Genomic DNA, 27,523 nt, shown 5'->3' with positions numbered 1-27,523 from the left:
ATTTCTTTTAATAATTCTATGAACCAGGCTTTAAAATGGTACTCAGATTATTGAAAACATCTTCTTTTATGATTCATGTGACTATTTTTTTAATTCCATTGTGGTTTTTTCTTTCTTTTGGAAAACTAATGCTGGCATTACTGTTGCTGTTAGCAATTGTTGGTTCTTTCCCACACGTCTGGAACTGATTTTGTTCTCTGTGTTTTTAATGGAGCTGAAGTGAATATGGGTCTTTGTTTAGATTTCTTTTTGTGCCACAATATCATTAGGTGTCTGAAAAATGTAGAGCTTCTGTGGCATTTCACAAACATTAATTCACTGACCATGCCCAGCTTTGCAGTAATTTTAGTGTTGGGTTTTGCCTTCACCTGGCACTTAACTTAGGCTTGGTCCAGCTGTGTTTCGGGACCTCTTGGTATCTGATAGAACTCTGTGGCCCTGCTGCACACACCTGCCTAACCAGCATCCTCGCTAACATCATCACCCATGATTTTGGTGTCTGCTCTGTATCTGCTGCTATCCTGGTGCTGCTTTCCTAACAGCTTCATCTCCATGAGCACCACTCAGAGAGCCTCTATTCCCACCCTCTGCCTCTCCACCCTTCCACCCCGCAACGTACCTCTTGGATGACACAATTTCTAAAAATCATATTTAAAAATAGCACTGTGTTAATAAATACATTTTATTAGGGGAAACACATTCAACCATGTGGAATTTGAATCCTCAGTGCTTGCCAAACAACTGTTTTGCACTCATCTCCTTGGCACCAAAATGCTAAAATGAAGGCTGCCTTCTGCAGGTTGCTAGATGGTGTGCTGGGAGGGGTCTGGAGTTACTGGTTGGGTAGCATTTGCTGTGACAGTTGTTGAGTTGTGGACCTTTCTCAGTCACACATGCTGCTGTGCCTTTTCCTGTGTCATCCCTCTCTTCCATCTCTTCTTTCTATTGTGCTTTCCACTCCATGGTCCCTTACCCATTCGAGCCTTTCTGTTGCTTGATCTTTCCTGTGGCACTGCCTTTGATTACCTTATTCTCTTTTTCCGGGACCTCTGTCTTCCAGTGACAGCTGCGCTGCCACTGGTGGTTGGGTTGTGTCAGTATAGCCACACGGTTGCCTTTGCCGCAGCTCTTGGCTGCGTTTGACAAGTGCCAGAAAAAAAACTTCAATTTTGTAGTAACAGCTGGAATTACAAAGGACAAGTGGTGTTAATACGGTTTGTTACTCATTCCTTATACATTGGGGGTGGTGGTGTGGTTGTGTTTGTTTGTCTGGCTTCTTCATGTTAAATTTAATTTGAATTAGAGATTACGGTTGAAAGTTAAATTTTTACTTCAGATCTATTGCTTTGACCAGGTGATTCTTCTGGCTCTTTTTTTCTTCTCAAATCTTTTACCTACATTAATCTTCACATTTTAGCATATTGTTCGAAGACTCTTCTCGGTCGTTGCCTCTCCTTGCTGTGCTGGCCTTTCTCCACGCTGCCATGCCCAGCCGTGGGAGGGTTCCTAGGAAGATCTCACACAGCTCTGACTCCAACCACCCCAGCCCAGCTGTACCCTGCAGGTATTTGGTGCTCATGGCAAAGCCGTGATGATGCCCCTGGAAATGGTCAATGGTATCTGTAGGGCCACGAGGAACATTTTCTTTCTGTCCACAATCATAAACTGTATGGGATTGTCCTGCTGCTCTGAAGCGCAAGTCTCCGCCACAGCCGCAGCATCCTTGCTGTGGTTGCCAGAGATTAACGTTTGCTCTCCATTGTGCTTCATTTCTTCACTTTCTTCCATGTGTGTATATTCTAGAGTTTCCTTAATGGACCTTTTCCCCACAAACACTTGAGAAGACTGGCGGCTGAAGGGGTGTTTGGACTTTTTGAGTAATGTTGTTATGAGCTTGGCTATACTCTCCCGTAGTAAAAACCGCTGTCCACTGTGTTTAAAGGCTTGGGGCTGCTGGGGAACATCTGATTTATTAATGGCCTCTTTTCAGCTTCCTCCTCATCTTAAGAAGATATAAGCAGGTAATTAGCTAGTTGCCAAGAAGTCGGTGGAAATAAACTTTAAAATTCCTCCTTGTAAAATGATTTATTTATCAGTTTTATTCTGACATGTGTGTTTTATGCTTTAATCATCTGTCTGTGGCTGTGAAACAGGCCAGGTCTCTTCATCTTATGCTGTTGGATTTTAGAGCACTGATCTTACGTGGTTTTGTTTTCTCTTTTGTTGCTACATGTGAGTGTTTATGTTAGCTTTCTGGTAGACACTTAATTGGATTGTAACTGATTTTACACTAAAGACTGATGTCCAGTTCTCTTTCGGTCCTATCTGGATTGTTCTGGTTTCTGGAAGGAATCAATATTCAGAAATGTATTGAACCCTTTTGCTGCAGCTTTCCTTCAGGGATATTACTTATATTTGATCATCAGTGCCACTTGCCCAGGGTGATAGAGGCATTCAGGTGCCTTGAGTAATGGCTCTGTTCCTGTTACGGTTACATTTTGGAACTGGAGTTTTGGTGTCTGCAGATACCTCCACCTGAATGGTGATAAAAAAGAAAAAGACTAGGAGCTGTGGTCAGGGCTCTTCCAAACTCCTTCCATTCCCTTTCATCCTTCCTGACAGTTTCCTTTGGTAATTCTGTTTTTCCGGTTCCCAAAGCTCATAATCTCAAAGTCCTCTTTGAGTCCGAGCCTTCTTCAGAAGCTCGTGTTAATCAGATTATTTGTGAAACAGCCTTAGTATCACCCCAATAATCTTCATAGGTATTGAATGACCTGTACCTTTGTCAGGAACTTATGCTAGGTACACGACTCTCTTTAATTGTCATTCATTATCTGCAGGCTCCCTTACTTCAGCTTCATTCAAGCATTTTCCATTTGTATAGGCCTCATTTGTCTTTCAGATCATCAGAGTCTCTAAGCATCTTTCTCCTCTGCTGAAACAGACACAATAATGTTTGAAGAAAAAGATTCATGTCTGTAACTCATCACTTGCCACTTTTATTCACTGTTAGAGCAAGACCATGAATTCACCAAAAAGAAAAACCTCTTCCTTAAAACTGAAGCCTGGAAAGGCCCTAGTTTGAGGTGCCAAAGACTCGTATTTACAGTTACACCCCCCAGGGAAAGCCAGAGGGATTTACAGTAAATATCAGGGTTTGCATCCAGAACTGCTGACAAACCAGCCTCCTTTTGATAGATGGATTCATTATCACTTTCTAATTACAAGCAGATTTCCAGGTGTGTTCACCACGTTATAAATGAAACCTGTCCATTGTTATACAGCAGTGGCCTCCGGGTCAGCCATAAGGGATCTATAGCTGCTCTTCTGTTGTTGGACCAAATTAATCAGATGTATTTTTAACAGATAACCTTTACAAAAGTGACTGATTAATCACTTGGTAATACAGACTGCTATCAAGTTCATCATCTCCAAATAAAGGAAGGAACTCAGCAAGACTACAATATGTCAAATGCATCAGTCTCAGTGTGTTAAAATACTTTCAGGGCCAGATGCTACTCTTCTGAGAGGATAGAAATCTGCTACATCAAACATATATGTTTTTCTGCATCTGTGGGTCAGATTCCGCGCTCAGATGAAGGATTTCTGGTTACACAGGCTTGCCGTCAAATGGAGCCCCATGTGTATACATCTAAGGACAGAATTTGATCACTACAAAGTAATACAATTTCTACCAGATTCTGTCATTTGATTTTTTTAGAACTGTGATTTTTAAGAGGGTATTGAAAGCTGTACACATCAGTAGAACACAGCCAATCTTTGTCTAATCCTGTATCCAGGATAGATTTAAGTGTGATTTTCTACGTTCCAGTCATGTCTTTTGAAGATAAAACAGCCTGTCGTTTAATTTTGTATTGAAGAATATGCTTGACATATTTCAAACTGAGATTAGGTTAGCAAAGACATACCCTCACTTATGCTGGAAAATGAAACAAGTTCCTAATTGTCAAAAGATTAATCCCTGGCAGTCTTCCAGGGCAATATTTGCTGTAGCAACTTGGTATCCATCACAGTTAGGGACCAAAGGTCTTGTCATATACGTATTCCTCGCAGCAGTGCCGTAGCAGGGCAGCGCAGCCTCGCTACCCTGGGCTGTTAGTCTCTGGGAAACTCTATCCATTCCTTAATTAGTGCCCTCGCAGGGGTCACAGTCTTTGATGACTGGGCTGTTTCTAAAGATGGAAATATAAAGCTCAATAACATCCAAAAAAAAGCAAACCCCAAACTGATTTTTTTTTTTGTGCATCGCAGTGTTTCTTGTTAGAGGTTTTAGCATCTACTAGAAGTTTGCTCCATCAATACTAATAACAATAATATTAGTGAAATGTGAGGCTTTTTTTTCTGTGGTAATCACCGTTACCTGTGGGTTGATACTGCTTAAATTGGCTAATTACTTTTTTAACTAATTTGCTATTGAAGTGCAAAGCTGCTATAACAGCCTCTTCATCTGCTGGCATTGCCAGTCCCTGGCAATGAGTACTGTTTTTCAGTACTGTCTTTTTCCCTTGGAAATTCATGGGAGGACCATAAACAGGGATGAGCCTTTGTTGTCCTGCAAACCTAAGAGAAGAGTAGGTCAGTATTAGAAATACCTCGTATAAATTACCAAAACTAGCAATCCTAAGCCTTGTTCTCTTAGTGTAGCTAAAAGCCACACAAAACCGCAAAATGCTGCCCCCGTATCCCTCCTTCTGTGTAAGCCACCTCCATATCCCTCCTTCTGTGTAAGCCACCTCTGTTGTGTTTTGGGCGATTACTTCAGTGTAGCTTTAGAAAATTCTTCAAAGGGAGTTTTTTATCTCCCTTATTCATCACAGAAATGACTATTCAGAAAACGGTCTCGTTCGGTTTGTTATTCATTGTCACTGATGGTGCGTACCCTTTGACTTTCCACACTGCTAGCTGGCAGGAAACTGCCTACGGTTTTTAATTTGCATGGCAGGGGAAAAGTGGAGAGAAATTCAGTCTGCTGCAGTCTGACAGTGGCCGGGGGGAGTGGGGGGGGAAGGTTTAGAAACTCGTGTGCGGCTTTGTTAATTGACTCCCATTCTGCACCGCTGAGGCTGACAGGATTATGGGGTGCAGGTAGGATCAGGACTTGATCCCTCACTGATGAGTCTCTGCCCATTTAGTGCTTTATAGGCCCAAGGGAAAGGGGTAAATTGACAGAGTGTTCCGGCGTGCTGCAGTCTATATTTGGATCCCTGATTTAAAGCTGACAGATGTGTAAAATCAGATGTAGCCAGAAAACTCCCTGGTGAGGACACAGCTGCATATATCGATGAGTTGAAGTTACTCCAGTTAAGGCTGGCATTAATTTATATGTGGCAAATTCCCTCCAGATCTCCGTTCCTGGTAGTGTAATATCACTGAGTAGAGTTTTGGGCTCGTTCCACTCGCTCTGGATCAAACCACGTGCTTTTTGGATATGAATGTAGAAGACGTGTAAATCTGAAGCGCTGCTCTTCTCAGAGGCTGGGCGAATGCCATCATACCCTCATTTAGATGTGGCAGCTGTTGTCAGTTACTTAATCTCATAAATAAAATAAAGCCAAATTTCCACAAACTGAATCTGCCTCTATCACGCGGCCTCCTGCAATGCCTTAAATGAACTGCATATTTTTGTTTCTCAGGAATCTCCCTTTATAACCCACTATACTGCTTGATTATTTCCTCTATGTTGTACAGGAAACTGTGACTACGTGATTAATAACCTGCCTCAGTTTTACTTTCCCCTCTTGCTGCAGCCTTGTTGTGAAATAATGTGACCCACAGATGTCTGAGCAAAGCAATCCATTGCGTTAATGACAGATGCTGTTGGGGCTTGCTCAGTGTAAGTGAGCTATCGCAGGGAGAGCAGCTCAGGTATTCCTGCTACTTTGATCATCTCTTTTTTCTTTTGCATAAATTTTGAGCATGCTGAAAACTCCCAACAAAGCACGACATAACCCACTCTGGAAAACAGCCTGGGGTGAGTACCCGTCCCCAAGGCTCAGGAGGGAGCTAGGAAGCAGGTTTGCTGAAGAAAGGCAGAGTTAGCACTAAAAATTAGCATTCACTGGCTGTAGAAATGTCAGGAGGTATGTGAGGTGCACCATATATGTCAGTGCTTGCTTTGCTTCTCCACTAAAAAGGAGATAACAGAAAACAAGGCCTCTGCACTTAAATAAATGAAAACTCTCAGTCATAGTTAATTATATCACTCATGTCACCCTTCACAATGTTTAACATTGTGTGGAATGAGTGAGTGATGGAAATTAAAACCTCAGAGCTAGTTTTATTAGGATTTAGTTAGGAGGCTGGTGTATGGGGATAGCTGGCAAGAGAAATTTCCCAGTAGTAACACTCACAGAGTGGGGAAGATTTAGACTGACAGTCATTTTCATAAAGCACGAGGGCAGAGCGAACCAAATTACAAGCTGATTGAATCTTTTAAGAATTGTTAATCGTTTCTACAGTCAGTCTATAATACGCTCTTCAACCATCAGCTAATGCACTGGAGTCAGCCGGGCTCCTACCTAGAGAGAGCAGGCAGCCCTGCTGTGTGGCTCTGAGTGCTGGCATGTGTCACTCTGGCTAATTGAGGCTGTCACCCAAGCGCTCTGCCAGACCTTTGTTTTCCTGAGTGGTTTTTACTAAAGGCATGTTTGAGTAGTAGGGAAAAGTGAAGTTATATTTGGTAGCAGCAGAAGCATGAAATTGTATTACGTAAAGAAATACGATTAAGTGGTGATACTGGCCACTCTTTTTTTTATAGTAACTCAGCAAAGGAAGCAGAACACACATGCACTCAGATTACTCATAGTAGCTGGTTTGATCCAAGACAGGAAATTCTGCGTTTAAATTAACTGGGTGGGGAGAGAGGTGGTTATTGAAAATTCAGATACTAACTAGAGAAACCTAGAAAATAGTCTAAAGGCTCAATAATTTATTTGTTTAGCAAAGAGTTAACCAGGGACCCAACTGCTGTAGGATCTGCAGGCATTTCTGCTGTTGGGGGTGTGTGTGTGTACCTTTTTTACCATTACTATTTCTGAAACTTTCCACTGCCACTCAGAATATCAGTGCATATCAGCATGTAGTTCCTAAGCATTTTGTTTGACATCAACTTTTTAAAATAACAAGAAGAAAAAAATGGTAGTCATGAAGAGGAAAGGAGAAGCTGAGATGTAATTCTACAGTGGATAGAAAGAATTACAGTGCTTTGCAACCCTACAGTTGTCTGCTACAGTTCATACAATCCAATGCTCAATATAAGTAGCCAAGGTCTTGCTCTCTTTTTGTTTCCAAAAGGCTCAGGGTCCTTTTCAAAGTCCTTAGCTCAAGGGGATGGAAGCTATCCCACTTTCTGTGTTCCCTCCTCTCACCCTTACCTTAAGGTACACCATTATCTTACAGTAATGAAACCTGAAAACAATGGTGAAGAGTTAACATCAAGGACTTCAGCAAAACCACCACAAAATACCCCACAATCCTGCTCTGAAGAGGTTTCTATAGAACATCTGAGTTAAGCATGGCAATTACAAAGAAGCTCAAGTGGTCTTTGCTTGAAATTGCAAATGTACCACATTGCATTATCACAAGAATTCGCATGCAAGAACAGTTTGCAGATGGTTTGCATTGGCATACTTTATGTAAACGCTCTAGGGAACAGATGGCATCATGGGTTCTTGTGGCAAATGTGAATTTATAGCACTCACAACATGCTAAAGTCTTTTGCCTGTAGCTGAAAAGCAACAAAAATGAAGTGGAAACTCAGCCCTGTAAATCAGTTTGCCAGTGTCTTTGCCATTGTAGCTATGGATAACATTTAGTTTAGTCTTTATTGTGAAATTTGGGTTCTTTCATTTGCCGTCTACTTGCAATTGGGTGCGAGTGCATGCGACGTGTGTATGTTTATTCAAGTATACATATGCAGCTTTTAAACTAACAGACTGACGTTGTGTAAAGACCAGGAAGTTGAGATCTCAACCATCATTTAATCCAAAGCTTTTGAATTTTTGATTCGAAATTGAATTCGGATAATTCCAATTTTCCGTGCATGCGTAGATTGCTCTGGGTAAATGGATTGATTTTAAACAAATATTGACAAATATTCTTAGAAGGGGTAAAATAACAGCATAGGTCAGAAGTGCGTTAACTGAGCTCTCAGTCATTTTGTACATACATATGCAGTGGGATGAGCATCAGGGCACATTAGTATAAAAAGTAACAATTCCTTCTCACTTGAACACAAGTTGGAATTTGAACATCTTCTGTAAAGAGGAGGTGTTACTTAGGAAGCCAGGCCTGTGGAAGAGAAAGAAAAATGCATTAACAAGCAAGGGATTCATCAAATTCCCTTGGAACTATTATATTCAACTTAGAATATAATTATTATTGCGGTATATTCCCTAATTATTTAGATGCTTGTAAAAATTGATTTTATGTAAACACAGCTTGTTCTAAAACAGCCAGGTCTTTGCAGTGAACATAAGTTGTTTAAAATTTATTGACCTGTCGTTCACATGTGTTACTTTACTAGCACTTAATGGTCTGTTTAGATAGTCTTGGTGTGTATGAACTCCCAGTGCGCTACTCCAAGCACCACACGTTGACAGGTAGCTGCCATGTAGATAAAATAAGGGGCCCTACTCCAAAGCATACAGGGACACACAATCATTAGTTATTTTCTAATCTAAAGCAGGGATTTCCTCCGCAGCCAGAGGAAAAGAAGCGTTCTGGTTTTGCATTATCTTTGCAGCTGAGTTCGGCCCTAAGTCCTGAACCAATATGCAGCAAGGCCAAAAGCAAACAAGCAGGAAATCCAGCCTTGCACCGAATGTAATTGATTTAAGGAGCCCGAGCTTTGAGGGTTTCTTTTTGAGTGCATCGTGTAGACAGTGGCCGAGATTAGAAACTTATTTGGTCCTTCAAACTCTCCTGAAAGATTAAAGATTGATAATGGAAAGGTAAATTACTTTCATAGTAGATAGAGATCACCTTAAAAAAACATTGGTGGTAAAACTTGCTGCGGTGTTTTTTCATCCTGTGTATAAATAAAGCTGTCCAAAAAGAAAAACTAAAACAACAAAAAAAGCATTACTTCTTACGGTACTTATTCTCCTCTGGCCCAAATGTGACTGCTGTGCTGCTTTTTCTTAATTTCTAGGGCTTCCATGTATTTTGTGAGTTGAGATGACTTTTTTTTATTGTTTAGGTCTCATGAAAAAAATGACACCGATGATATGATCAATATAGCCCAAGTTACTAACCAAACTTTGCTACTCTGTTTCCACGTTTATGAGGCTGAGTATTTCCAGAGACCCTCAGCTTTTCTGGTTGGTTGTTGTGATTGTGGATCAGCAGCATAGTTTTCTTAATTTGACACAGGCAGGGGTTACATCCCTAAAATCCACTGCTGGAGTGTCATCTGTCCTGCCCAACTTAGTGGTTATCAGTATGTCTATGAACCATGAATACTTGGCACCTAAAAAGGTATTTATCTTAGCTTTAAATGCTTGGTTTGAAAATGCTGGCCTAAATTCATACTAATACCACATTATGCCATCTGAAAACCTACTTTCAGAATGCTTGTGACCCTGGGAGTTCAGCAGCAAATTTTTCATAGGAAAGCTATTTTATGTCAGTGTTTAAATATTTCATAGGGTTCTTAAGTAAAGAATATATTATGTTACTATTTTCTTTCATGTATGCAGTTGCATAGTTCTTTTTCTGCCTTCATGTCAGGCCAAATTCTGCTATATTTGACCAGTGGTAATTCGGAGTAACTATTGTTTCCAGCGGATTTACATCTATGTAACTTGACGTAACATCTACAGTATGGATAAGAAAAATCAGTATCAGGTTTCGTTTGCTGTGGCAATAAAGATGTTTATCCATCCACTTTTCAAACTACATTGACTTTCCTGTAGACTGAGCAATCCCAGTATCCCTAGCTCTTAAAAACAACAACAACAGAAACCCCACAACTCTTAAATCCTTCACTCCTGTGGCATGCACTTGGCTTTGAAAGCATATGAGTTTAAAACATAAATAGCTATTGAAAATGCTTTAAAAAAAAAGAGGGAATTTTGCCCATATAAATCTGTCTGTGCTATTTTCCACTAGCACAAGATTGTAAATTTTCTTACTATCCATCCATTAAAATTGACAATTAGTACTTTAAACAAGTGGGCCATCCTCTACCTGATCTATTTTAACATAATTTATCAGCAATGGAAATGTCGCATAGACCTGACAGATTATATATTTGGAGATCAGAATCAAGTTCACAAAAATGGTTAAAAAACATTATTTGAGAAAAGCTCTGCTCAATAACTCCATCTTATTCCTCTGCAAAAATGACATTTTTGTGCTTAAGTTTCATATTTCTTTCATGGTTTTGCCCTAGGAGCAGCGCGATTAGCTCAGGAGGGTGTTTAAGCCTAGATTGTCAACCTCCAGAGCTGTCATATTTTGAACGGTTGTATTTAGTGATAAAGTATTTGCCGTCAGCCCTGTTGACTAACAGGTGGTCTCCTTTTAATGTGCTGAACATGAGCAAATCCTGTTGAAGATAAGGAAGCTACAATAGCATGGTGCCTCTGACAGGTTTAGCTCTAGAGATTTTACTGTTGAAAGTCCCCTTTACTGAAAGCTGCACGGTCATGCCTCATTATGCCAGCTTTTTCCTCTCTGACTATCAGGTATGCGCTGAAGTTGACTTTCCAGCGGTTCCTACTTTTGGGTGAGACCACTGAAAGGATTTCTTTCCCTTGGCTGTAGTGCTCAGCTCTACACCAGTCCGTTGTGCTGCGCTGTACCTCGCGTTATCCCTGGGGGATAAAGGGTAAGTGCAAGGACTGGCTGGCCTTGGCTCCTTGGCTCTCTCTGCTGGTGCTGGGAGGTAGGCCTTCATGACACCTGCTAAGGAGTGTAACCCTTCCCTTCTGGCATCTTGGCTAGGTGACCAACATCCTCATCCTGGAAGAAGTCCTGTCTGCATCTTGACAGAAGACATCCGGAGGAGGGTAAGGAGTGCACACTAGACACATTAAAAAGGTTGCCTTTTTGGCTAAAGTTCTTCTTTTAGCTATGTAGGGGCAAGGTTAATGATGACTATGATGACTAGCTAACGATGAGACAGAATTGGGACCGAACTAATGAGAAAAGATAGGGTAGGACCCTCCAAGAAGGGAATTTGTTATTGGTGTGATAAGCTTGGGCATCTGGGTTGTCTCAACACCAAACTTTACTCTTAGGGGAAACCTAGCAATTTTTACTAACCAGGGTGGCACTTTTTCTTCTCCCTGATGAGAAACCAGCAAAAGCTTCGCTGTACTTGTGATATTACTGCACCCTTTTTAATAAACCTGGTAAAGTGTAAGTGACCAGTAAGCTCAGCTCCAATTTAATGTGCCAGTGGGGGGATTAAGAGACGTCCTGTGGTTGCAGTTAAACTCCAAATAGGTGATCAGAATTCCCATGTGATAAACTGTCCTCTTGGTGTGCTCAAAGGATATTTTCCTAATTGTTGACTCTTTAAGAATGTCATCAAAAGAGGCACTGCATCAGTGTTAACTAAGACGAGCCCATTTGGCAGATACATGCAGGAAAGAAAAACAAAAAGATCTCTTTCCCCCCTTTCATCAGATACCTCTCCATATCTCGACTCAAGAAGAGGACGATGTCACTGAAGGCACTGACTTCTTGCATATATGCTTAAATATTAGGCAGTACAAAACAACACAAAAATTCTGTGTTTTTAGTAAGGGGGTGTTATATATATGTGTGTGTGAGTACCCAAGGAAGGGCAAGCAGGTGAGTCAGCTGGAAACTTCCAAAAATTTTGGATAGGTCCTGAAGGTAGTTGATCAGATTCCTTGGCTGGGTCCAGTGAAGAAATCAAAACGTTGCGTAAGTGTTGCTAGCCAAGTGGAGCCAGTTCTTCCCCAAACTGGGCAGTTCCAGAGACAGCAAAGAGCACTCAGGCGAGGACTCCAGCCCTCTGCTAGCAATGCTGCTTGGAAAGACAGTGCCTGTCACAGTTCCTGCTTTCAGCACTTCTCATGGGCTTGAAGTCTCACACCTGGTCACACAGGCTCTTTCTCTACTGCAGTATGATGAACGGTCCTGAGAGTCAGCAAAAGCCATAGGAAGCTCTTTGACTTACATGGTTCCTACCCGTGTTGCTGGTTAGAGCTTGGATGCTGCAGGGGTTCAAAGGCTATCAGAAAAACAAGCAGGGTCAGGGCATGGACCAAGGTGGTGTCTGGTGAGTTGTCCATACTGACAGCACACAGGCCTCCTTTCCCCAGCGATACCAGGTGTGGTTCAGGAGTAAGCTGAGCAAGGAACTATCCCCATAGGTATCCCCCAGCCAATGCTGTAACGTAGTGGGAGATGCTTTGAATACAAGCTGTGCCTCAGAGCTGGAAATGACCTCTGGTCCATTGTATTTATGAATGTAGGTACAGTCAAGAGGAATTGTCATGCCTGTGCATAGACCCACTGGAATTCATGGGGGAGAGTTTGTACGGAAATGTTGTTTGGATCCAGATTCCCCAAATGGTCAGAGGGTCAGTTGTCATGCAGGGTGGTGGCTGCATCCTGGCTAAGGCCAAGGTTGATAGACAAGGCAGGTGTACTTTGCTAAAATGCAGACATAAATATCCATGTATTTTCTTGCAGCTGTGACAGTGTGGAATACTGAGCAGGAAAAAAAAAAAAAAAATTTTTTTTCCTGTGCTGAACTGGCTATTGCCGTATGGTCACTAATAGTTGAGAGCTAGGTCTGGTATCTTCACATAAGCTTTGAACATGCTGTCATAATTGTGACTACAGATCTTGAGGTGGGGGGCAGGCACGACGGACATGTCACCTTTAATAATATTCATGTTTTCCTGTGTATTTGGAGATACTTATATCTATTGTTAGACTCAGATCCCACATCTATAAGCTTTTTATTAAAATTTTTCTGGAAAATTTTATCTTCCCACACTGAAGGCCTTTTTTTATGAAGATATGCTTCTGGTCCCATTGGCAGGACCTTATTAGCAGCATTCAGAAAGCTTCCCAACAGGAAAGTCATGAGCCCTGAAGCTGTAACTTTACATATATAGTCATTCCCTGCTCCCCCTCCGCCACTTGAAGGCCTGTAAGATCTTCCCCTGTATTGTTTTTAGGATTATGTTTGTTAAGGGTAGTAAACTGAGGGATAAATCAAAGGGATTTTGTGATCATCAAGATTTACAATCATCACTATATTACATACTTGAGTAGGGTTAAAATAACAACTCAATTTTAATTTAAAGGGGAGATGGGGGGAGTATATAAAGGATACTATTTTTTATGTAGTTATCTAGTAAACAACAATGAGCAAGATTGCACAGCTTGGACAACAATTAGTAAAGAATACAAAGCTTGTCTCAGTGTTTTCAGTACCTTTCTGTTGCCTCTTTTGCAGATCCTGAATTCAATTCAGTATTTCTGAATTACTCAGTGTTACCAGCCCCAAATGTAAAATAAATCATAATACTGACATACAAATTAAAAGGCTTAGTAATAGTAATTTAGAGTATTTCTTCCTTATCCTTTAGTTTCCTAGCCTTTTGACATGCCAGTCTGGTCATGTTTGTAGGCCATTCTTCTGAGTCCTTAAAGCTGAAGACTTCTCCTTAAATGAAAACTGAGTTGCTCACTTGACTGTTGAAACTTAGATAAAGAGAAGGAAAACGTTTTTTAAATCTCTCTATGAAGTTGTGAGATTCTTCCCACACTTTAATACCTTTCTTTAAGGGTGAGGAATAAGATGTGGAGTCTTGATAAAAACCCTTTTATTTAAAATCATCACAGCATCCACTGTGACTCAGCTTTGCAACAGCCATCTCAGATCCTCCTCTTTGCCATATGGTTGCCCATGGCAGGAGCTGCTGTGAAGCTGAAGACCTTTCCATGATGAAGGTGAAGTCCTGCTTCACTGCCCAGTGTAGCATGCATTACAAACCTTCTCTTTATACGGTCAACAACGCTAATATGCAGAAGGCACTCAGCCACCAAAAATACGTTCTGTAATGAGGAAAGAGCACGTGAGCTTGTACTTGGCATTTGTCTGCACCCTCACTGTCACCGTGCTGTAAGTGATCCATGTAGCCAAGAGGAATTCTTAGAAACGTGTTGTTTCCTGAAGCACAGTGCAGACTCTGTACAGCTCTGCAAATGGCTGAATATAAACCCAAGCAGCAGGCATGTGTTAAGGTCATGTTGGGATGAGGTGGGTGTTTGTGCGTTCAAGGGGAATTTAAAAAAAGTAATTAAATAAGCCTCCTTTGGATTCTAAAGTGTGATGTTAACTCAAAAGTATTAATGTTAAACCGGTGGCCAGTGAGAGGCTTTGTGAGGGTTATTTTGGTCTTGTATAATGGAACTGATACATTTCTAGAAAAAAGGAAAATCAAAGAACACAGCAATGTGGTTCCATTAAAGGAGTGTGCATATATTGTAAAGGTGCTACAAATATTTCCAGCGTGGGGTTTATCTCTTCCCAATGAGTGATGCACCCAAGCCCCAAGACTTCATAAAGACTAAGCATGGGACATTTGGATCCAGGTTTCAACAGAATAGGAGAAATCTTATGAGCAGGTGCAGGTCCCGGTTCTGAACTTACATTTCACGCTTTGTTGAGTCCCGATCTAGAGCTTTGGAGAAAGTGAGGCACGCTCTGAGTATCTTAAAATAGTTCAAAATCACAGGCTGGCTCTGCATTTCTGTGAAGGACATCACAAAGTATTTTTGTTCTGGACCCCACATGATCTTTTACTAAAGCCTCTTGCTTCCCGTGTCTAATATCCTAAAGAGGCCTACTAATTACATAAAAAGCTCTGCTTCATCAGTTGACTTTTTATGATTCTTGTTGTCACTCTACTGTCTGTTTTCCTACTTGTCATCTTTTCTTCCTCCTTTAGTTGGGTATGCGTTTGAAGTTGGTTTTAAAGGAATAAAATTACACCCATTTATTTACATAGCAGCTGTCAAAGCACGATATTCTGTTCTCCAGAAGTAAGCACACAAAAAAGTTCATCCCCTGGTTTGCTATCTTGAAGTTGCAGGGACTTGGGTTTTCTAAACCCTCCTCCTTTTTATGAGTAATGATTAAAAGGAAGAAAATTCTGCCAGGAGCACAAAACCTCTAAGTTATTGCCACACTGGTGTCCCTTGCTAAAGCCGTGCAATAGGTTTGTGGGAGAGACCTTCAGAAGAAAGAACCGTCTCTGTATCTTTCAGTGGGAACTCGAAATAGGAAAGCTGTGGCTTAATTCCTTACGGTGTTTTCTTGGCATCGGCTCTATCTCCACAGCTCTTAATCAGGCTGAAAGAAAGGGCTGTTTCGTTTTGTGTGTTTTTTCAAGAGAGTAAAATAAAATCTTAACTGTGTTTTTCTTTTTAATATTGGGAGCATAATAAGGTCGCTTAAGAAAAAGAAAGCCAACCAGTAAGCCTGGGACGTCTCTCATTTCTTTAACAGCTACATAGTGTGTGCAGCTGAGAGCTGCGAGTTGGATCCTAGCAGGGGAGAAACCACTTTAGTTTGTTTGGTTTGTATATGGAATAACATTTTTCTTGCCTTGGAATACTTGTTTGTCATCACTCCCCCTTTGTGTTTATGTTCTGCTTGGAAATAGTCTCCGTGCTGTATATGCATTTGCCAGGATGTGCACATAAACAATGTTCCATTATGGCCCGCTCTGCATACTCCTTATTTACACCATATACATTTGGCAGTAAACACGTTGGGGAATGACAGAGAGCAAACTCTTCTAGGCCCCTTTTTTCAGTTAGTCCAGACTTTCTGCCATATGCTTGCTGAGGTCCCACTTCTATTCATGTTTTTATTAGGTAGAAAAAAAGTGTCCAGACTTCCAACAAAGCAGCTTTTGTGTTCTCTGTCAAAAAAAATCTTCTCCTATGAAATGTTGATAGAAGTACCCAGAGCCCATGTGGGGGTGCAGAGTCTGAATAGGCCCACGGTAAAAGCGCAGGAGGGGAGGGCAGGGGAGCTGGGGTACAATTTTTGCTCCTTGCGTGCTGTGAACGAATATCGCTTAACTTTCTTTTCCTCTAGTTTTCCATTTGGCAACCAGGGTTGGACCCCTCATCCCGATGCTCATTACGAAGGCGACATTTTTAAAGTGTTAAAGGCTTTCAGAATTTTAGCTGGAAGAGATGAGAGAAGCAAAATACTGTTTAGTGTAGCATAAAATGGAAGTTTGACTTAGAATCTATGCTGTTTAGTAAAACTATAGAACCATGGTAAAAAAGTTTTACAGTGGCATAAATCATTTTTAGTGGCTCTGTGCTTGAAAACGGTCAGATTAGATCTTTTTCTCATTGATTTTGTATTTGGTTAATGATTCCAGTCCTGAGATCATACAGCTATGTAAGATGTAAAAGATACGGGAAAAATATCTTTAACCTCTACATTTAAACTATGTGTTTCTTTTGACATTGAAATACTGCAATGACCTGGTAATGTTTTCCAATGTTTTAATTTTTGCTGATGTACAAAAATATCACAGAAGAGCTGATTCGTAATTATTACGCATGGTATTGCATAAATTTCTTCCTAATTAAAAAGCTTCTAAATTCTGAATAATCAATTTATGAAGGCATATGGTTTTGACAAATTATACATTTAATTTCTAAAGATTTATTAAAAATTTGACCTGCAGCTAGTTAGTTATGGTTATAGTACTGATGCAGTAATGCTGGAGATTGATATAATGATATGGTTGCAATTTATTTTGATATCGCCTACCTTAGTAACAGGACATGGGAATATACCTATATTTTGTACCATCTTGTTTATTATGCAGGAAAGCATTAGTTTAATTAAGAACAGAAGTATTTGATAGGTGCATGCTGGCATTTGTATGAAAAGGTACTTTCAACAGAGCTTAAGCACATTGAACCTAGTCCTGCAGGTTTTACCCTTTCAGAGGCTAAGTTTCCAATGGCATCAGTGATAGTTTTAGATGAATAATGATAGCAAAATACGAACTTTTTTTAAAAAATCCACAATAAGACATGAAATTGATTCTTGCTAATTAATTTTCAGACAGTACCTTTTTTTGGACTAATCTCTCATCCACTGTATTGATACTCTTAGTTTTATGAAGTCAGCAGCTAAGTTGTTCAAGAAGAGCTTTCAAGATATGCAGGAAGCCAAATTAAATAAGAAGTATAATTTAAAAAGGTATCTTTCTATCCCATCTGGATTTACAAGTGGTCTATGAGAACCATACAAAGATAATACAGGTGAACTTCTAGAGTGTGAAATGCTTAGAAAAGGGAGGCATGTGTTAAATATGTATGTAGTCCTTTTACAAACCTATAAAGGTTACCTATTTTTTTTAAAGCAATTAAGAAAAAAAGACACTTTAACAACATTGTCTGTGTTATTAGAGCAAATTAATTTCTGGTTTCTTCTGACAACTCCTGGCCTAGGAGGTTAGGAGCTGCTACTGAGCAGTGAATATCCTCCATGAAGAGGAGATGTTGGTGGGAGGTGTGTGTTACAGAACTTGCTGTGTCTGTGTGTGAGGATGGTGGGTGAGGGGAAGAGGAGCAGAAGAAGACTTGGTTCAAGGCTTTTCTCCTCTGAACCTTCAGCTGAGAGTGTCCCCGGGTCTTCCAGAGGAAAGAAGAGGTATAGGCTTACCCTGCTTGTCTGAAACAGGGCAGCGTCAGTGGTGCCTGCCCTTCTTAGCCTCGGTTAGTGCCCATAGTACCGTGAGTCCAGTTTTGGGGTGTAAAAATAAGGAAAAGAAGAAATGAGATAGATGTTTCTCACTTAATGTGACCAGAAGATGGTCAGAAATAAGTGTGTATCACACCAGTCTGATTTTTTATTTTCTCCACTGGAAACCTAGTAGCTCCTTTTTCCTAATAGTACGCAGCTGTGGCTCACCGCAGTGAAGTGTGACCGCACGAGGTACGCTCTGAGTGAGGACATGTGTCCTTCCTGGTCCCCAGGGTCTGTCTCGCTTTCCCACAAAGGGGGGAAACTAACAGGGCTGAATTATAACATTTTAAAAACAGAGAGCTTTAGGAATCTTTGTTGTCCTGGATGTTGACATTTTTAGATTCAAACTTTGTTATTCCTGATAACCAGGAGAGCAGGAATATTATTATGCCAATTGTATATACATATTTGTGCTTAAAACATATATACATATAAATGTAATGCACTTCTAAAAATCGGGAAATTGTTGTAATGAAATAATTTGAGATTCTTATGTAATTACTTGATGCCAGTAATTAGAAAGGACTATTAGGAAAAAAACCTAGTATCGTAAGATTTGCAAGAGTTTTTTAAGAGTTTACAGTAATCAGCCTGTACAATTTTGGATGAAAGCAACACATTATCTGATGGTGAAAAATTCTCTTATAGATTAGCGAAGTACTATCTCTACCAGCTGAGGACTTTTTAATACTTCAGTAATTATCTAGACACAAGTCAACGGGTGGGCAGAATTCAGGTGAAAGAGACCATTGGTACTTGATAAATGCAGTCCAGATAGGATCCCCACAGACTAAGCATGAACCATTTTATGAAAAATACGTTGTATGTTTTGCATATGTCACAACACTTGATGATATAAAATATAATTTAGACTGACCTGAACTGCCTGCATTCTCTGTTCATTGTACTATCAGCATCCCATGGTGAGTCAGATAGCTTTGCTTTTACCCTAGTAGCACTCAACTCATTTTTTCTAAACATTTTTTGCAAACCTACAAAATTATTCTGAAGCAGGAGGAGGAAAAGGTCTCTTAAATCATGCCAGATACGTTAACTGGGAAAGGGTTAATCTGCCCTCAGGAGTTGCTATGTAACTGAGTCGTGCTGGGAGAGTCAGGGTTTCCAGCCAATGAGACTCAGCCCGACAATACAATGCATCTATCTTGTGTTTCTTACGTGTTGTCAGTTATTGGAGTTTTTCTGAACTGGAATTACACTCCTGCTCCTTTCATACTCTCCCGCCGAGTCTTAAATAATTGTATTCCACACCAAAGTCAGAAAATAACAGTACAATGGCGTGCATTTATCCCTGAAAATGTTACTTTTGACAACTTTGACTAGTGTGTAGAAAGATCTCTTGCACGAAAACTAGAAAACTTTTAAAAGATTAGATTTCCCAAAGAACTTCAGAGTAGCACATGCCTTGGTTTGCTTTCAGTCCTCCAGAAAACCTTCTCCTGCCTCTCTATTCTCACCTGTGCACGTAGCCTTTGGCCCATTTTCTTGTGCAGAAAGAGTGGCTAAACGTCTCAACCTTAAGCTCTTCCTTCCTGCCTAAGATATTTCAAGAAGCCAGTATTGATTTTCCCTGCGTCCTGATTAGACTCTTTCTTTAGCTATTCCTCTTCTTAAGGCCACTCAAGGCTTGAGGGCTGAAGCATGAATTCTTTAATTTCTCCTTACACACGCCAGGTGTGTTTTCTCAAAGTCTCGCAGCTCAAGCAAAGCCTCTGTGATTGCGCCAATATATTTGTATGGAAGAGGTGGCACTTCTGAGGTTTTTTTTTGTTGTTTTTTTCTTTTTTCCTGGAGGAGATCCACCCACAGTCCCTTTGAAGGCTACTGATAAGATGAGGGAGAGACTAAGCTTGGCCTGTAAAAACACTACTTAGGAATCTCTGCTTCGGCTGTTGGGTTCTGATAGGAAGCAAGAGAGTGGAGTGGTATTTGTCAACATGTCGTTCAATTCTCAGTAAGTTTTACACTTCACTTAGATCTTTGTGCCTCATTTTTTCCAGTGAGGTTCTGCCTGATAATTTGTGTTGGCAAAGCTCTTAGCCTTTCTTACGTGCTTGTGCAGTCCTGCCTCCGAGTGACATAATGTTCCTGCATTGTTCAGCTGGCAGAATAGGCTTGAGTATCAGTGGTGTGCGCTTGTACTCTCAGCAAGTCTGTTTTTAAAAAAATAAATCAGCAAGTTTTAGACAAAATTAGGAATCCAGCAGGTGGAACTAACTTTTTAAAGTCTTTAAATAACGTGTTCACTAATGTGTCATTTAGGATCTGGTTGAAGATAACACGGTGCTGTACTTTTTAAGGAGAATTCCGACACGTTTCTCAGAATTGAGAGTGTGCACGTGCCTCATTCTTGTTACTAAACCTCCTTTGGGTTGAGGCTTACTTTCCCCATCCATCAATCTCGATAAGTCCTTGAAGAAGTTGGGCCACAACCCTGTCTTCTGGCATATCCTTTGGGATACTTCATGCCAAAGACAGAATGGATGGATGCAGCAAGGGCGAGACCTCGGAGCCATTTTTGCGAAGGAAAGAGGTTTCTTCTGCACATTCTTCTTTGCATGTCTCCATATAAAGACGGGTGAAGTCTGTTGTTCTGATAGCCTGATCAGAATACCTGGAAGATTAGTGTCCCATGAGTGAGAAGCCTGTTCTTGAAGACGTTTGCCCCAAACTGTGGATGAATTAAAAGGAATGTTTTTTTCAGTGTGATGGCAAGGTCTATGCAGAATTGTTCAGTCAGAAGACGGCTCAAGATATCAAAATGAAGAGTTTTGGTCTGGTTTATGCAAAACAAATTTGATAGTTTTATAGACCTATCAAGCCGCATAGGCTGCATTACATGCTTAGAGACCACCTTGAACATCCTCCACTACATGTGGCACAAGGAGTCCCAGAAGGGCAAAAAATTCATGATACTGCACAATGCCTGGGGCAATATGCTGTTGACCACCACAGTCTCCAAATGCACCCCAGCTCTGTAAGTCCTCTTCAGTTAAAGCATGTGTGTCAGTCATGATTGCCCCAGCATGGCCATAATATGACTGGACATTCAGTCTCTTCTGTGGCCCAATATGGGAGTCTTGCAGACTAAGGGTATGGGAATTTGCAGATCTGTTTAATCGTATGGGACTAGCTTAAGCAGGTTGAGACCAGGCAGATTTTTCTTTGTAGACTTAAATTGCAGAAGTCAAGTAGAATTTGAGGAATGCACCAAAGAACAATTTGATAGGTGTATTCTGGTAGGGTTTGAAAACCAGAAAAGATCTTGCAAGCATTTTAGACTGGACATCATTCATGCTGCCACTGCTTGTTCTGAATGCAAGTGGAGTCTAGCCCAGCCTGATTTTTGCCAGGGTCTTGTCTACGTTTGAACGTTACATTGGTATAACAACGTAGGGTGGGAAAGCGATCTTTCCTTTTTGAAAGAGTTGTACCTGCAACAGCCCAATCGTGGACAGTTATTGCAGCCTAAAAGGGTTATACAGAATCCCTTACTTGCTCAGCAATAGTTACACTATGAATACCTGTATGCTTGTAAAACTGACCCCGTTAGCAAAGTTTACTTTTCAGGCTACATCAATAAAGCTACAGTGATAACAGCATTCCTGAGAGGACAGGTGCCCTCCATTAATTCACACAGTATCGATGGCACATATTCTACAAAAGAAAAGGGATGCCAGTTTGCCAAATACATACCTCAGTTTCTGGGTAATCCTACCTCATTTACAGCAAAAATTCATGCAGGCTGTTCCCCAAACTGTGCCCAAACAGAAAGTACATCTGCACAATAAAATGAAGGTGTGATAGTACAGTGCATTAGGGCAACAGGTGGAGTAGAGGTGTTGGCATGATGGCCATCATTACCAGCAGATTTCAGGTGGTGTCACCACATTGTCATTACCTCTGCTAGCCAGGTAGCTATGCCAGCACGTTTTCCAGTCACTCCTTCATTTTGCTTTTTAAGATGCCCACAGATAGGATATTGAACTGTTCTTTCAGTGGTTGATGTAGGTTTGGGAACTAGCTAAGCAGAAATTGGATTATCATGAATACATGTGTCAAGCTGCCGAGCTTGTGGATCTATTGCAGTTTACAGTAGTGGCATAATCCAATCCAATCTGCATCAGGCTTTGTGACCAGAGCTCTGTGCAAGTGTGTTTCGGCTATTGCTGGCCTCTGGGATCCCTCTATATGGGTTGTCCCTGCAGCAGTGCAGGAGCACAAGTCCTAGATGCTGCTTAAGTCTGTCTTAAGTTAAATAGGGCTTAAGTAAGGTGTAGTCTTTGTTAGGATATATGTCTGCACTGAGCTGTAGTTCCAGTTATTGCTCGGGAACTTTGGTCTTTTGTTGGAAGAAAGTCACTAGGGCTAACTTTTCACTAAGAGTTTAAGCTGCCATTGGTGAACCTCTAGAAATACTGTTGTCCCAATTTCTATTCTGATTCTGGTTACAACTAGGGTTGTAAGTTGTCTGTGTTTGGAACTCCATTTGTTCTGCATTTTCTAATGTTATTTATTTACACATTGTGAGATACCTTTCAGGATATCAGAACATCAGGAAATACTATCCTTTTGTTAAGTAGCTTTCTTTTTCTTTCCCTCCCTAAAAAAAAGGCAGGAACAAAACAGTTACTTGAACAGCCTTTTGGAATCTCTATTTTTAATGGAGCTCTGTGCTCTTTCGCCTTCAGCCGACCATGAGCATATGCAGCATATAGGAAACTTTATTGTTAGAAGAAGTATTCTCTGCAGTTTAATATTCAAAATTTCTATTTGCTCTTCTGCTCTTTCCTACATCTTGCTTCTACTTGGGTTTTATAGATCTCCCAGCCCTCATTCTCCCTGGATTATATAATGCAAAGTGTCAGTGCCATGCATGGCACTCCAGTTACCTCAGCGTTTCCATTATAACTCTATGTTTTGAGGGATTTATAGGCTAGCAGTAAAAATCTGTTTCTTGGCTAAACCTTGAAACAGCAGTTTCTGGTCACTTAAAAAGAAAACAAAATGAAACAATTTTTTTTTTTTCCCCTCACTTCTATTTTTTCCTGGCAACCATTTAGCAATGGTGTTTGCACTGCAGAATCCTCCTAAACAGCAAGTGTAGATTCAGTATGTAGCCAACTTTTAATATAAAAATGCTTTTTCTTTTTATATCCTTCAAAAATGCGTGTCATCCCATCTTTAGGCACATGATGTCATTTCCTCTTTGCCAACCTTTCTGGAGCCTACAGCAGTCAGCCTTTGGGGCCTTAGAGAGGTGCGGTTTGGTCTGTGTTTTCCTTTACTTGCAATGTGGAGGAGTCTTACAGTGTTTTTAAAAAAATATTTATCCTTCTTTGTCTCAAAGCCCAATAACTTACTATCTCCTTCTGTGTCACGGAGCTACAAATTTATCACAATCCAAAAAGACATTGGCTATATATGAATATCTAGAATATCAGGGCTATTACCAAAAACAAATTTGGAAAGGATATTAAATCTCATGCTTTAATGCTTAAGTGATTTGCTGTTAGAGAACAGGCTATTAGAGGACCTATGGGTGAGTTACACTTTGCCAATCACTAGAGATTCCTATATTTTCCTTAGAAAGATCTAGTAGCAGTCACTCTTAGAAATGGGTTGCTGAACCATCTAAACTTCCAGTTTTATCATACAGGGCAGTTCTCTTCCTCTGGCTCCGGGCCAAAGGAGTGTAAAACGCAGTATGGATTCCAAGAAACGTGGTCGTGTGCTCAAGTTTGTGGAGATGAATTATTTTTATAGCCTTTAAGTTAAGCAATCAGCTTTAAAGGCATCTTTACGAATACATATCACTGATTAAAACAGACAAAAAGCCTTTATCTGTAAGTGACTTGCAGCCTGGTTGCATGCCCAAGTTCTGGGTCTGGAGCTGACTAACTCTGCTTTTCCCATCTAAAATAAAATACTGCTCTGCACTGAATAGTCTTTCGCCAGTTGCTGTTACATTTCAGGCCTGAAGTAATTCTTCCTGTTACGTGCAAACTCCTGTTTCAGTCATTGCAAGTTGTGCATAGTAGCATATAGCATTCACAAGAAACCGCTTTTTGACTTAATTTCACTGTACTTCATGTTTTTCCATGCTATTTGTGCCATTTTGTGCCAGTAATTTTACTGTTTTATTTTCTTCAGGGCCATTCTTGCTCAGGATTGATACCCATTTCCTCAGGACTACTTTGGAGTTTTAAATATTCAGCCATTCTCTTGTGACCCACTGATTTTCTTCCCCATAATCTTTTGATATCATTCTTGTGCTTGAGACACAAGGAAAACATCCTATAACACTAAAAATACATGTAGTGAAGGGGGATTCAGGTTTTCAGATTTGAAACCCTGTATCACCAGTTGGGGGGGGGAGCGCCAAGGCAGACAAGTACTGTTTCATGTTAACATCTATTCTCAATGAAGAGGTAAAAATCAAAGCCCCTGTGTGTGAGGCAGGGTTAGTGAACTGCCAGTGATTCTCCCAGCAACTGACACAAAGGAATCTGTGAGTATCAAAGCTGAGGCAGCAAGCTTAGTGTCAGCTCTTGCCTAGGGAGTAGAAGAAAACATCACTTTGTCTCTGCTTTCACTGCTTAAACACACACATCATTCACTAGTAACCATTTACTCTGCTGTCAAAACTGTTTCAAGAGAGTGCTACATTTGATTAATAGTAAAATGCGTGCATGCAAAAAAAAAAAAGTCTGCTTCCCCTGAGATACATTTTGGAGAATTTTTGCATGTAGTTCTTAATTTTTCCATCCTGTAAATATGCCTGTAATGTTCCAGGAGTACTCTGTTGCTTCTAGTAAAGTCATTTTTATTAGAGCACCCAGTGCACTCATCCTAATTCTAGTTAATGCTCTCTCTCTCGGTGAATCATATTATGGCATCCTCAGCCTCTTGTACTAACAAAAAAGTGACCAGCACAAACATGTGTGCAGTACATGATTCATAGTGCTGCTTTCTGAATTGTCCAGTGGGTAATTGCAGTACAAAAACCAGAGAAACAGATGTAGACCCTAAACCTTGGCTGTAAATTTTTGTTTTATGATCATGGGTTTCAAATGTGCTATGTCACACTGACAAATATACAGTAACACCAAAAGAAATAGAATTCTGACTTGAACTTTTGCTTTTTATTTCACTTGTGGCTAAGAATATGTTTATTGTAAAGTTTCTGCCATCATGGTTTGAGAGAAAACAGATCAAAGTGGTGAAGTCACAATTTCTTTGCACGGATAAAGTGGAAGATATTGGAGAGCTGTTGCCTACTTGCACCTCTGTGGGAGCTGGGTAGGCATTTAAAATATGTGGCAGTTCTTAAAGTTTCATTACATTTGAATTAGAGGGCTATTAGTTATCACAATTATTATGGTTAGTCCTGATCTAAATTAGAAAATACCCACCATTTTATGAATGTAGCTTTTCCTGATACTCTGTTTAAGAAAAACAAGTATCATGCTATTTCAGAGTGAAATATGAGATATTAAATTACTGTATTGTAGAAGTAGTATGCGAGCAAACCATTAGGCTATTTGAAGAATTTGTTAATTACATGTGGTTTTAGTAATAAGTATAAGCATTAGCACAACTATTACTCGTAATAAAACATGATGAGCTACCTGGTTCATTTAGATACGGTGAGAAAATGCCATCTTTTTCAATTCATAGGCAGTTAAGCGTGACTTCCTGACATTTACCTTCAGAAGTTGCCAGTCTACATTTTGAGGTACAATGGGCAGGTTTTATTTTTAAATATGGTATTATAAGACTGCTAATGGAATAAACATAACTGTATTTCTGTTTGTCTGATTTTGTTTATTTTAACTCACATGGGCAATATGTTGTTCTTGGCAGAAGCTTAAACTGTTCCTAGAGCCTTGGTCCACACAAAATGCCATTTTTTCCCTAAATCGGAGACTGACAAAACATACTGTGTTTTGTATCATCCTTTCCAGTTATTTTTGTGGCGATGTGTTATATATTCCAAACTTCTCGTGCATTCTGTGTCATCTGGTTAGAAAATACTGTCTTTTAATTTAGCTTTGCTACTCAAAACAAAATTGTAGCAACGTAGCCAGCTGAGATTTTAACAAAAAATCAGCCACTTTTCCACTTGCCTTTTTAATACAGCGAACGCTGCTTGCTGTGCTGACGTGGTTTAAACAAGCCTTCCCTGAAGGATGGCTTTTTTGATAAACGTGTGCTGTGCGTAATTTTTGGATTACAGACTGTCAGGGGCTTCTTCAGCTGGAGGAGTCTGGGCTGGGGAAGGACACCCCAATGGACTGAGAAAGTCCTTAAAAAGTCCTTAAAAACACGCTGTTAAACTCCAGCGTTTGTAACTCTTCTGCCTCTGGAGGGAAGACGGGAAGAGAGGCTGCCTGCTGCAGGGACAGCCAGAAATCTCCCATCGGAGAAGAAGGAGGCTAAGAAAAGCTTTTGTTTTTATCTCTTCAAACGGATTCGCTTCCAGATTGCAGCAGGTCTTTTTGCTGTTGCTGGTTTTCAACGTGGGTATATCAGTTTCAGGGAACAAGTGTGTGTGCTTCTGTGTTTTGTTTTGGTTTTTTGTAGTTTTTTTTAAATTCTTGAACCTGTGTGAAAAGTTTTGTTAATACAATCTGCAGGCATTGTCAGAGAGCTTTCGGTTCATCAAAGGACTTTTGTGGAGAGGAGACACTGCATCCATTAAAGTTGGCTGCGCAGGTCCCAGAGTGAGTCTCTCCCCAGCGTTTCTTTAGAGTCGCCAGTTGTGTGCCATGTCTGCGCACAGCGTCCCCCACTCCACCCGACTCCCATCTTGGGCTTTTCAAGAAACGGGCAGTAATCAAGGGTTTCATTTTCCAGTTTCCGAACCTGAGCTAGCTTTGGGGCGGGAAGCGGAGCTCCTCCGTGCCTCGGGAAACCTTTGCTCCAGGCCGGTGCTCAGTCCGCCAGGGCTGAGGCGACTTGGCTCACTCGCTTAAAATGAAAGCGTGCACGTGGTCCTTGAGCTCATGTCCTTTCCAGTGGGGCAGAGGGAGTGTTTCCAGGCTGTTGGTTTTAATTTTTAAAGTGTCCATAGGAATTAAGGACTGGTGGAGGCCTCGATGGAGTCTCTCTCTGTGAGAGCCAGACTTTGCAGAAGGTGGTTATTTACCTGAAAAGCACAGGGCTCCCTGCTGGCTTGATGTAAATGGTGGGCCAGCACAGTGCTGGCGGTCGCATCCTGGCCACAGACCTGGGGAGGCCTTGACACCTACTCCTGCCACGAGGCAGAGCTGCTGGGAGCGCCGTTTCGCTGAGTCCTGTGCAGGTATTTTGGTAGGAGCAGCCCTGTGCCTTCAAAATGGCTGTGAGGGGGCAGCCGGGGCTGCCTGCCCCGGGGAGGGGGCGGCCGCGGTCTCCCCTCCCAGCACCCTGGGGTGGTTCCCGTTCCTCACGGACCTGCTCGTGGCCTTTCTCCCCGCCAAGGACCTGGGGCTCATTAGCCCTCTGAAAGCTGATACAGCCCTTACGGGGCCGTGCAAGCAGCCCTGGCCCCTCGCTGCTAATCAGAGACAGGCAGGACCCGGTGGCCCCTGGGCTGGGGAGAAGAGGGGTCATGGGGCTGCCTCCTGCCCCAGGCTGGGTGGTGGGCACGGGCCCTCCCGGGCGATGGTGCCTGCCAGATCCAGCCCGCCGGGGAGGCCTGGGAGCAGTGGGCAGTGT

At 41.1% G+C, this 27,523-nt stretch overlaps 1 protein-coding gene across 1 annotated transcript in view; it reads left to right on the top strand.

Moving 5' to 3' along the window:
* The window catches only part of RARB (retinoic acid receptor, beta), a 214,142-nt gene that overhangs the window by 91,062 nt on the left and 95,557 nt on the right, over positions 1-27,523 (top strand). The window lies entirely within an intron of this gene.

Source organism: Pygoscelis adeliae, unplaced genomic scaffold, assembly GCF_000699105.1.
Source record: "Pygoscelis adeliae isolate BGI_AS28 unplaced genomic scaffold, ASM69910v1 Scaffold25, whole genome shotgun sequence".
Classification (NCBI taxonomy): Eukaryota; Metazoa; Chordata; class Aves; order Sphenisciformes; family Spheniscidae; genus Pygoscelis; species Pygoscelis adeliae.
Note: the sequence above shows the minus strand (reverse complement) of the source record. Positions and strands in the feature narration are given on the sequence as shown.